Here is a 6000-nt window from a genome sequence, read left to right as displayed (position 1 = left end):
TCCTTTTCCTTAGCTGTCATTGCTCGGCTGCAGAAGCCAAGCAACAACCTATTGGAACGCGATCTGCACTCCAATAGCTTATTTGGAGTGGAAAGGTGACATAAGGGGTCTAATTGACCCCTAATATTACCTTAAAGAGAACCTGTTACCACTAGTATGCCAACACATAGGGGTCTTGTAAGTCCCCTTATGTGATAGCAATTAAGTTTTTTTTTTTAAAAGAAGAAAAATAAATGTAAAAATGAAATTTTGTTTTATACAAGTTCCCGTCCCCACGAGCGTACTATTGTAAACACATCAGGTGTGCCTACATACGGCAATGACTAATCACGCTACACATCAGGTATCGCAGCATGCACCAGAGTTACAACAATAAGTCTAGGGCCAATAGTCATGGATATTTGTAAACTGATGACCTGAACGGGCTTTTGAAGCGTCGCCTATGGACACTTTGGGGCGCCATATTTTTGTCGCCATTTTACGAACAAACACAATTTTCTAACCTGTGTATCTATTTACTCGTTGTAATCTCATCTCATCAATTGGGTATTGTGATTTGGGCACTAAAATTAACCCAAAAGCATTTTTTTACTAAATTTTTGGGTTGGATAATAAGTTGCGCTAATGTCATGCAACATAAAAATTTGCAACTGCCACCATTGTACTCTACAGGGTCTTTGCTTTCAGAAAATATATAATGTTGGGGGCTTTTAAGTAATTTTCAGGCCTAAAATGTGGATTATAACATGCGTGCAAAAAAGACCTTGGCAGGGAAAGGGTTAAAGGCCCGTAATGTTAAAATAACATTTGCCCACGTGACTCTTCTCCATTTTTAAAGGGCTCTTCAGGGATGGGCCAAGGAGTAGGCAGGAGAGGCAGCAATTTCGGGCACTCCCGCAGGAGGTGCTGGGGTGCATAAATGGCGGGACCTGCAGCCGCAGAACTAGCTCACAAGGGGGGGGGGGATGCTTTAGACCTTTTGCCATGAGTCCTAAAGGACTATGTCCCAGCCCTGGAGCTGTTTGCATACATTTCCCGGAAAGCACTTAAGTCTTCTTACCTGTACAATATAACATATAAAACACATTCATATGGTTACTTTATATTAACACAATCACATCTATATCTACAATAAAATAAAAAGCTGCTCACGGATTTCTTATCTCACCTCCAGTCTCCAGCCCGGGACAATATTCAGGTAAATCTCTGACTTCTAGTGAATCTCATGGCCGTTCTGACACGTAAGGTGTCCGCAGGAGAGAAACTTAATGCTTGAATGGAAAGTTCCCTTACTGAATTCCCTCATAAAGGTGAATCTTTGACTTTTACAATGTGTGAAGTGTTTACATTGCTTTTTTTTTTTTTTACACAGAGGCCTAGGAGAAGAATACAACTTTATAAAAGGAAAAGTGCCCCTATATGCCCCTTCCCTTAATATAGCTTAACCTAACCCACCCCTCCCCACAGATGCATACGCACCTTGATCTGATGGCTGCCCTTACGCCGTTTGTTTGGCTGGAGATGATCGGAGACAGTCCCATAGAAGTCAATGGAGCTGTAATGCACAGGCATGGCAAGGACCATGAAGACTTGCCCTGTTAGCAAGGGCTCTAGCAATGGGGGAGCTTGGCTGTAAAAGTATACATGGGTGGGAGTTATGTGCACATGCTGTAATGCTATCCTGGGTAGTGACCCCATCTCTTTAACACGGTGCTGTCCATCAAACACAGGCTTATAAATAGCCACCTGGGTAGTTCCTGTTTTAAAAAAAAAAAAATGCATTCCAGGAAACGCCAGTCACTCTCATTATGGAATGGTTTGATATATCTGATATGACAGATGGCTACATACTCAGAGCAGTGCCTCGGATGTGGATTAACCCCCTGCTCTACTGCTTCCTAATCTGAAGCAATAATTCCTTCTGCTATGAAGAGAAGTGTAAAGGTCCCCACACACCTTACGATAATCGTACGATAATCGTGGGAAATCCCGCGATTGAACGATTATCGTAAGGCGTGTGGAAGCCGTGCGACCTCTACTACTGTAAGGTCGCACGACTTTAAACTTACGGGCATGTTCGAAAACCCGCCGAGCATCGTACGATGTTCGGCGTGTTTGTGGCATGTCTTACACAGGAACGGATCATGCTCCTGGACACAGGAGGCAGTGTGGGGAGATGGTGGGAGGAGGCAGTTTGTATATGTCCAAAGCTGCAGATACCAATATCATAAAAAACATTACACCTTACAGCTTAATTTTATATGACATGGATAATACATTGTGAAATGTTGGTAATTGTGTGTATAGAAACCTCCCTTTAAAACTTTTTTTCTCCTTTTGTAAAGAGTCAAAAGGGTTAAGACCCCTTCAGATGTTTGATTTCATCTACACTATATTGCCAAAAGTTTTGGGACACCCCTCCAAATCACTGGATTCAGGTGTTCCAATCACCTCCATGACCACAGGTGTATAAAATCAAGCACCTCGGCATGCAGACGCTTCTACAAACATTTGGGAAAGAATGGGTCGCTCTTAGGAGCTCAGTGAATTCAAGCCTGGTACCGTGATAGGTTGTCACCTGTGCAATAAGTCCATCCGTGACATTTCCTTGCTGCTAAATATTCCACGGTCACCTGTTTGCACCAGTGCACAAAGCAATGTCCATAAAGACATGGATGGGTGTGTTTGGGGTGGAGGAACTTGACTGGCCTGCAGAGTCCTGACCTCAACCGGATAGAACACCTTTGGGATGAATTGGAGTGGAGGCTGTGAGCCCGGCCTTCTCGTCCAACATCAGTACCTGACCTCTCAAATGGTCCAACATTCCCATAGACACACTCCTAAACCTTGTGGACGCCTTCCCAGAAGAGTTGACGCTGTTATAGCGGCAAAGGGCGGAGCCAACCCAATACTGAACCCTACAGACTAAGACTGGGATGCCGTTAATGCAGTGGTGGACCTAAGGAACAAAGGGCCCTGGTGGCAGAAAAATTGCAGTATTGCTCTCACTGCGATGTTCGAGGCGATATGTAACATGTGCAGCACAATTGTTGTTTTTCGCACTTAGGTGCTCCGACGCGTGTGTGTATCTGGGGGGCGGGGGACTTAAAAAAAATTTTTTTTCCCCCATGTACTTTCATTTTTAAACACTTTTTTTTTTTGTACACTAACCCTATTGGTATTGCATAGGGGACTAACAAGCACCCTGTGTAATAGCAGATAGGGTGTGACAGGTCCTCTTCATGGAGGCATCAGGGGTCTTTTAGACCCCTAAAGTCACCTAGAGACCCCAAACAAGCTGAGGAAGCCGAGATCTGCTTTCTTAGCTTCTTGTCCTGGCTCTGAGAGCCGGAGACTGTGTACAGTGACACCGGAAGTGATGTAATACACAGCACTTCCGCGTCCAGTGATCGGAGGAGAGATCAGCAGCTGGAAGCGGCTGAATCTCTCTCTGATCATTGCAGGGAGACCCACCGACTGCGGGGGTACCACACGGTACAAACGATCCGGCCGCTGTTCAGACACCAGATCGATTGTAAGTTACACAGCAATCGCCTGCTGTTAAAAACAGTACCAAGAGCACGGCTGCCGGAGCAGCCGTGTTCTTGTTTTACCCACTTCTGCAGGCCGCCGTCTATAGACATACTGCGGCCCGGAAGTAGTTAAAGTGACATTAAAATAAATGTGTCCCCCTCCTCCCAATGTAAATGCCAGCACTTACCTGAAGTTCTGAATCCTGACTTTTCTTGCAAGTCAAGCTTAGCCCCACACTTTGCTTTTGGTTAGTGACTCCACCTATCATATTAAAAGATGAATACGGAGGCATAGTGGCAGGACTAAGTGGAGCGAAGCTTGATTTTTACAGAAAAGTCACTCGCATACATCTGTTGCCCTCATCTCTGATCTCTTTGTTGTGTGGTTCGCACTGGAGGGGACCTCAGATTATAATTTTTTCCTTCATATGTTCAGTCTTGGTTGCTCACGTTTGTGACAGCCGTATTTTAAAAAGTATATTTCAATACACACCACAATCTTTTCACACAATACAATATTACAGGGAAACTTCCACCATGTATTGTACATATTAACTAAATGGTGCTATAAAGAAATGGGTGAAATAATCATCTGTCAATATTATATTCTGCAGCTTTGGATATGTCCCTGGCTACACATCTAGATCGGTTCCTCATCACCTCCTCTGTCCAGCAGTACAAGGTGTTGTAAAGCTATAGCAGTCACTTCCTACCACATTCATTTACTGGTTTGTGGAAGTCCACAGACCCCTATCTAGTAAAACTGCATGTTTCAGTAGATGGAGTTATCAGCCAGAAGGGGAAGGCAGGTCTCAGAAGAGGTTCTTTTATCCCCTAAATTACAAGACGCACAGTTACCATTTAAATTTGTATTACACGGAGAAGCATCGGGAGACTAAAATGTACTTTTTACAACAGTTTGAGCCGGTGTGTGAGACTGCAGCTGTCACATGCCGGCTCTAAAGCTTAAGATCTGAGTCATCACAAACCACTGATCCCTCAGTGCACAGCTTGTCCCTGCAGACAGCGGTGACTGTCAATCACTGCTCCCCTCTCTCTGTTCCTCCAGTGCTTTTTGGAAGGACAGACAGGGGAGGGGGTGAGCCAGATGTCAATCAGGCAGTGAGGTGGATCCCGACAATATTGTCAGGATCTTTCCTGGCTGCAGCATGGCTCTGCGCTGTCAGCATACAGCGGGCAGTAACCTACTAGATGCTGACTTCGGGTTACAGGAGCACATTAGTAAATGTCCTCCTGTGACCCAAAAGAGAACTAAAGCCAAAAAAAGGTTTTGCTATAGTTCCTGATTAAAGTTTAATAAAATCCAGTTTTTAATGCACACAGTTGAAAGTGTGATGAAGTTACAGTCTACTAATTTTGTTTTCTTTATTCTCTTTTATAGTCTAATTTCAGCCAAAAGTCTTTTTTTTTTGTTAGTGAGGAGAGTTAGGACCTCTGTATGGTTGTGTCATTGGGGAGATTTCCCATCGCTTTCCATCGTATTTCTGGGATAAAAAGGGAAGGAAAATATCCCCAAATGGGACAGGAACAGCAATTAAACATAGACCCAAGTCCTAACCCTTCTACCATCAATAAAAAAAATTAACAAAAAGAAATAATTGACTTTAAAGAAACCCTTGAAGTGACTGTAGTTCTAAAGTGCACTCCAATCCAGATGGCACCGTGCAGGAATCACAAGTGGAAGAGAAGTCACAAGCATTCCACAACATAGTCACTATACTACCCTGAGGACTATTTCACGTTTTATGGACTGCTGGTGACTTCTCTTCCACTTTTAAAAGAGACCCTGTCACATAAAAATAAATACTTTCACGAAAGCCAGAACCTGTAAAGAAAAGGCTGATTAAATATCTCCTGCCACCGCTGCAGGGAAGTGTCCCCTAAGGTAACTTCCATGAATTTCAATCTTCATTATCCCCCACAGCTTTCACTGGTTCCTCCCTCTGACTTCAGGTAACTACTAGGGATGCACCGATACTGATCTTTCGCTATCGAGTACCGTTTTGTTTTTTGTACTCGCCTATACCGGAAGTCAGGCAGCGTGTAATGACTCGCCATCCAGCTTCCTGATTTGCCGGGAAGCCGTCGCCATGCTCCACAGTCACCAGGTGATGAGGAAGCATGGAGCCGGCTTTCTGGCCAATCAGGAAGCCGAGGGGCAGGTAATGACTCGCAATTGCAGAAACGTCACCAGCACACCAAATCCTTATAGGATCAAAGTTCGTAGATTTTGATCCTATAAGGATTTGGTGTGCTGGTGACGTTTCTGCAATTATCTGTATTTGGCGGCGCCCTCCGCAGTCATTCCGAGCACCCCTCCCCGATCACGGGGTCATACCGGTAAGGAGTGCAACTAGCCTTTTCTTTTTTCTAGGTAATGACTCGCCACCCGGCTTCCTGATTTGCCAGCTACCTGACCAATCAGGAAGGCAGGCTGCGTGTAATG

Source organism: Nanorana parkeri, unplaced genomic scaffold (genome assembly GCF_000935625.1).
Source record: "Nanorana parkeri isolate BGI_ZX_2015 unplaced genomic scaffold, ASM93562v1 scaffold67, whole genome shotgun sequence".
In the NCBI taxonomy this organism is placed as follows: Eukaryota; Metazoa; Chordata; class Amphibia; order Anura; family Dicroglossidae; genus Nanorana; species Nanorana parkeri.
This window is presented reverse-complemented; position numbering follows the sequence as displayed.